Below are 6,979 nucleotides of genomic sequence, written 5' to 3'. Positions count from 1 at the left end.
AGGAGTCAGAGGGTGGTGGGAGAAGGCTGTTTGTGTGACTGGAGACCAGCGTCCCCTGGTGTACCACAGGGATCAGTGCTGTGTCCCTTTTTGTTTGTAGCTTTCAAAAATGGTATAGATGTGAATCGGGAGGGGAGGTGGGTGGAGGGGTGGGAGTTGTGTTAAGTAAGTTTGTGTTTGACACAAAGATTGGCCGGGTGGTTGGCAGTGAGGAGGAAGTTCTGATTTTACAGGAAAATACAAGTGGAATGATCAGGTGGGCAGATCAATGGCAGATGGAATGTGATCCTGATAAATATGAGGTGATGTACTTTGGAAGGAGGAACCAGACATGGGGTGTACACAATGATTGGCAGCACACTAGGGAGCTCAGAGTGTGTTTCTCCACTCATCCCTGAATGTCACTGAATAGGGTAATGGACTAGTTAAGAATTGAACCTTGGGTGTAGCGTTTATTAATCAGGGAGGAGATTATAAGTGCTATACAGGGCTTGGTTTAGTCCATGATGGAGTACTGTATGTCGTTCTGAGAGCCTCATTACAGGAAGGATGTGATTGTACTGGAGGGGGGTGCAGAGGAGATTCACCAGGATGTTCCCTGGGATGGAGCATATCAGCTATGGAGAGAGGCCGGATAAGCTCCGGTTGTTTACTTTGGACAGAGAGGCTGAGGGGGATGTGATTCAGAAGGATAAGTTAATAAGGGGCATGGACAGGGTGGATAGACAGTAGCTGTTCCCTTTAGACAGAGGGTCAAGTACAAGGGAGCACACCTTAAAGTGAAGGGTTTGAGGTTCAGAGAGGATTTAAAGATTACTTTTTTTCACCCAGAGGGTGTTGAGGCCTGGAATGTACTTCCTGAGAAGGGAGTTATCACGGCTAACCTCTCAACCGTTAAGTGTACTTGGACGAGCACTTGGAAGTGTTGGAAAGTGGGACTAATATAGATCGTGCTGTATTTCTGTTGGTACAGAGACTATGCTCCTGTGCGTGTATGATGTGGAGCTGAGCAGCTTAAGACAGGAATTGATAGGTTTCTGAAGATAATGTTCACAAAGTCTATAAGAGTGAACTGTTACAGTTTGTCAAATTATGTCAATGTGTGAAGTATGAAAAAACAGTGCAGGTTCCTTCCAGTTTGAAACCAGAGAATGGAGAATGGGAAACAGGGAAATGGCAAAACTATGAATCCACTACTTCAGTTCTGTCTTTACAGAACTTTCTGACAATATCAGGAAAACCAAGTCTGGTATGGAAAACGAAATAGGACATGGAACATAGAACATAGTAAATAAATGGTTTGGGAGAAATTATTGGGACTGAAAATAATGGTCATAGACAACACTAACATAGATTTATGAAATGGGAATTATGTTTGAGAAACAGACTGGGAGACAAATGAAAGAGAAGCAATGGATGTAAAAAATGTGGATTTTCAGAAAAACTTTGATAAACCTCCAAGCCCAGTTTGCAAAATCAAATCTTAGTGGATTGGGTGAATATATGGACAAACTTCTAGAGTGGGACAGCTGGCAGGAAACAGTGAATAGAAATAAACAGACTTGTGAAGCAACAGCCTGACCTTATATTTAAGGTCAGATTCTGTGAGAATGACTATGTTCCAGACACCCCATCACCTTCCCCGGACATCTCCTGTTTCACCAGCCGGACAGACACAGCAGAAATGGTGGCAAGGTGGTATACAGCTGGAAGGGAATTGCTCTTGGAGTCCTCAACAGTGACTCTTTATCCCATGAAGTCTCATGGCGTTAGTTTACACATGGGAAAGGAAACCTCCTGCTGATTACCATGTACCAGCCTCTCTCAACCGATGAGTCAGTACTCCTCCAAGCTGACCAACACTTGGAGAAAGCGCTGAGGGTGGCAAAGGCACAAAATGTACTCTGGGTGGGGGATTTCAATGTTCACACAAAAGAGTGATTCGGCAGCCGCATTACTGATTGAGCTGGTTGGGTCCAAAAGGATATAACTTCTTGACTCGGTCTGTGTCAGGTTGTGAAAAAACCAACAAGAGGGAAAAGCCATATTTGACCACAGCCTTCCTAACCTGCCAGCTGCAGAAGTATCGGTCCATGACAGTATCGGTAAGAGTAACCACCGCATAGTTATTGTGGAGACAAAGTCACACCTTCACATTGAGAATAACCTCCACAATTTTGTGTGGTACTATCACCGTGCTAAATAGGACAGACTTCAAACAGATCTAGCAGCTCAAGTCTGGGTTTCCATAACGTGCTGTGTGTCATCATTAGCAGCAGAATTGAACACACACACAACCTCATGGCCTGGCATATCCCCCTCCCAACAATTACCATCAATCCAGAGGATCAACCTTAGTTCAATGGAGTGTGCAGGATGGTCGGAGCAGCACTTGGAATAACTGAAAATGAGGTGTCAGCCTGATGAAGTCATCAACCATGACTACCTGTGTGCCAAACAGCATAAGCAGTAAGTGATAGACAGAGCTAAGTGATCCCACAAGCAAAGGATCAGATCTCAGCTCCGCATTCCTTCCACTTCTAGTTGAGAATAGTTATGGACAATTAAACAAGTCATTGGAGGAGGAGATTCCACAAGTATCCCCATCCTTAATGATGGAATAGCCCAGCACTTCAGTGCAAAAGAGAACTTTCATGAATTTGCAATAATCTTCAGTCAGAAGTGCTGAGTGGATAATCCATCTCAGCCTCCTCCAGTGGTCCTCAGCAATTCACTTACCAGTCATCAGCCAATTTGGTTCAGTCCACGCAACACCCAATTCAGTTGGAGACACTGGATACCCCAGAGGGTACATACCCTGACAACATTCTGGCTATAGTACTGAAAAGTTGTTCTCCAGACCTTGTCACTGCCCTAGCTAAGCTGTTCCAATACCGTTACAACAATGACATTTCCCCAATTACGTGGAAAATTACCCCAAGTATCTCCTGTACATAAAAAGCAGAACAAATCCAATCCGGCCAATTGCCACTCCATCAGTCTACTCTCGATCAGCAGTAAAGTGGTGGAATGTCTCAGTGCTTTAAAGCAGCACCAGCTCAGCAATAACCTGGTCAATGTCGCCCAGTTTGGGCTCCACCAGGCCCACTCAGCCACTGACCTCATTACCGTGGTTCAAACATGGTCAAAAGAGCTGACTTCCAGAGGTGGGTGAGAGCGATAGCCCTTTAAAACAAGGCTGCCTTCGACCAAGTGAGGTATCAAGGGGCCTTAGCAATACTGCAATCAATGGGAATCAGAGGCAAACTCCCTGCTGGTTAGAATCATACCTGACACGTAGGAAGATGGTTATGGTTGATAAAGGCCAGTCATCTCAGCTCCAGGACAAGTCTGTAGGAGTCCCTCGGGCAGTGGCCTAGGCCCAAACATCTTCAGGGCTTCTTCATCAATGGCCTTGCCTCTATTATAAGGTCAGAAGTAGGGATGTTCGCTAATGATTGTAAAATGCTCAGCAATGTTTGTTGCTCCTAAGGTACTGAAGCAGGCCATGTCCAAATGCGACAAGAGCTGGACAGTATCCAGGCTGACAAGTGGCAAGTAATATTCACGCCACACAAATGCCACACCGTGACCATCACCATTAAAATACAATCTAACCACTGCTGCTTGGCATTCAATGGTGTTACCATCACTGAATCCACAGTGGACTGCAGCCGTTCAACAAGGCAGCTCACCACCACTTTCTCAAGGGGCAACCAGGGACAGGAAATAAATGCTGGCTCAGCCAGTCAAACCCAGATTTAGGAAATAAATACTACTTTTAAAAAAATAACAGAGCAATGTTGCTGGGATATCACAAGATCGGTGCTCAGGTCCCAGCTGTTCACAATACCGATTAAACATTTGGTTGCAGGAATCAAATACAATATATCCCAACCTGCTGAGAGAACTAAAGGATGTTGGATTGTGAGTGGGTGAGGAGGTTGTAAAAAAGCTTCAAGGTGACTAAGACAAGTGGAATGAATGGGCAAATACGTGGCAGATGGAGAGCAATGTGGGTAGAGGTGGCGGTGTGCCCTTTGGTGGGAACAATAGACTAGAAGCCTATCCTTTGAAAAGGGATTGTTTGAAACATGTTGATCTCCAAAGGGACATATGCTCCTGTTTGTTGTTTCCTTCTGCGCAGCCTCCGAGGTCCCTGTAGCACAGTGAGGTCTGAACCCAGACGTCAATACTGGGAATGGCATTGGCACGCTGTCCAGTGTACATAGAACGACCAAGTGGGGAACTGTAACAATGCAAAGGATCTGGATCTCCCTGTAGACCAGTCACTGAAAGCAATATTGCAGGAGCAAAAACCAGATAGGAAGATCAATGATGTGCTGACCTTCATTTCAGGGGGATTTGAGTCCAGGAGTAAGCGTGTCTTACTGCTGCTGTACAGGGCTATGGTGAGACCCTATCTCAAACACTGTGCAGTATTGTGTGCAGGTTTGGTCTCAGTACATAATAAAGGACAGAATTGACATTGAGGGAGAGCAGTGAAGGATGACCAGACCGATCTTTGTGATGACAGGTTTGTTGTGGGAGCAGAGTTTGGGGCGACTGGGCCTGTATTCCATGGGATTTAGGAAAATGGGTGGATATCTCAGTGAGATCTATAAAGCTCTGACAGGGTGAGACGGATTGGAAGCAGGGATAATAATTTCCCTGGCTGTGGTGTCTAAAACAAGGGTCCACAGTATTAGGTACAGACAGACCATTCTGCAATGAGATGACAATAAATGTCTGCACTCAGCGACTGGTGAACCTGGGGAATGCACGCAAACCTGGAAGCCAAGCCACTGAATATAAATAAGGATTTAGAGACTGTAAAGGAATGGTGGGAGAGCAGGAGAACGGTGTGGAAATAAAGGGCAAGCCATCATTAAATTGAATTGGGTAGCAAACTCGAGGGACCAAAGGGACGACTGCACTTCCTATTTTATAGCTTCCCAATGTTAATCACATTAATGGATATATTCATTGTGTGGGATAAGTGCATTATGGAGATGTTTGAACATTAACAACAATGAGGAAGACTCAATGTGCGGTATGGCCGACTCCATTCCTGATGTTTCTGTGCAGTCTGTGGGAAAGCTCTGGAAATGTCTGAGAGGGAGAGGGTACAGTCGGAAGTGACAGTATTTCTGTTGAATAAAGGTAACTATGGAGCTATGAGGGAGGAGCTGGCCAAAGTTCAATGGTGCAATACTTTAGCAGGGATGACCGTGGAGGAACAATGGCGGATATTTCTGTGTATAATGCAGCAGTTGCAGGATTCGTTCATTCCAAGAAGGAAGAAAGATCCCAGGAGGAGGCATGGGTGACCATGGCTGACGAGGGATGTTAAGAAACATATAAAGTTAAAATTGAAAAAGTATAATATAGCAAATATAAGTGGGAAAACTGAGGACTGGAAATCTTTTAAAGAGCAACAGAAGATTACTAAGAAGGAAATACGCAGAGGAAAAATGAGGTACGAGGATAAACTGGCCAATAATATAAAGGAGGATTGTAAATGCTTTTTTAGGTATGTGCAAGGCAAAAAAAATGGTTAGGAGTAAAATTGGGCCCTTGAAGACAGAAACAGGGGAATAGATTGCGGGGAACAAAGAAATGGCAGAAGAATTAAATTGGTACTTCAGATCTGTGTTCACTGGGGAAGACACAAGCAATCTCCCTGAGGTAACAGTGGCTGAAGGACCTGAACTTAAGAGAATTTATATTTGCCAGGAATTAGTGTTGAAGAGACTGTTAGGTCTGAAGGTTGATAAGTCTCTGGGGCCTGATGGTCTACATCCCAGGCTACTGAAGGAGGTGGCTCGAGAAATCGTGGATGCGTTGGTGATTATTTTCCAGAGTTCGATAAATTCGGGGTCAGTTCCTGCAGATTGGAGTGTGTCTAATGTTATATCACTTTTTAAGAAAGGTGGGAGAGAGAAAGCAGGAAATTATAGACCAGTTAGTCTGAGCTCAGTGGTGGGAAAGATGCCGGAGTCTATCATAAAGGATGAAATTACGACACATCTTGACAGTAGTAACAGGATAGGTCAGAGTCAGCATGGATTTATGAAGGGGACATCATGCTTGACTAATCTTCTGGACTTTTTTGAGGATGTAACTCTGAAGATGGATGAGGGAGATCCAGTAGATGTAGTGTACCTGGACGTTCAGAAAACTTTTGAGGAAGTCCCACATAGGAGGTTAGTGAGCAAAATTAGGGCGCATGGTATTGGGGGCAAAGTACTAGCTTGGATTGAAAATTGGTTCGCTGATAGGAAACACAGGGTAGTGATGAACGGCTCCATTTCGGAATGGCAGGCAGTGACCAGTGGGGTACCGCAGGGATCCATGCTGGGACTGCAGGTTTTTACAATATATGTTAATGATATAGAAGATGGTGTCAGCAATAACATTCGCAAATTTGCTGATGATACAAAGCTGGGTGGCAGGGTGAAATGTGATGAGGATCTTAGGAGATTACAGGGTGACCTGGACAAGTTAGGTGAGTGGGCAGATGCATGGCCGATGCAGTTTAATGTGGATAAGTGTATGGTTATCCACTTTGGTGGCAAGAACAGGAAGGCAGATTACTACCTCAATGGAATCAATTTAGGTAAAGGGGCAGTACAGAGAGATCTGGGTGTTCTTGTACACCAGGCAATGAAGGTAAGCATGCAGGTACAGCAGGTAGTGAAGAAGGCTGATAGCATGCTGGCCTTCATAACAAGAGGAATTGAGTATAGAAGCAAAGAGGTGCTTCTGCAGCTGGACAGGGCCCTGGTGAGACCACACCTGGAGTACTGTGTGCAGTTGTGGTCTCTAAATTTGAGGAAAGACATTCTAGCTATTGAGGGAGTGCAGCGTAGGTTCACGAGGTCAATTCCTGGAATGGTGGGATTACCTTACACTGAAAGACTGGAGCGACTGGACTTGCATACCCTTGAGTTTAGAAGACTGAGAGGGGATCTGATTG

The sequence above is a fragment of the Chiloscyllium punctatum genome, chromosome 33 (genome assembly GCF_047496795.1).
Source record: "Chiloscyllium punctatum isolate Juve2018m chromosome 33, sChiPun1.3, whole genome shotgun sequence".
NCBI lineage: Eukaryota > Metazoa > Chordata > Chondrichthyes > Orectolobiformes > Hemiscylliidae > Chiloscyllium > Chiloscyllium punctatum.
This window is presented reverse-complemented; position numbering follows the sequence as displayed.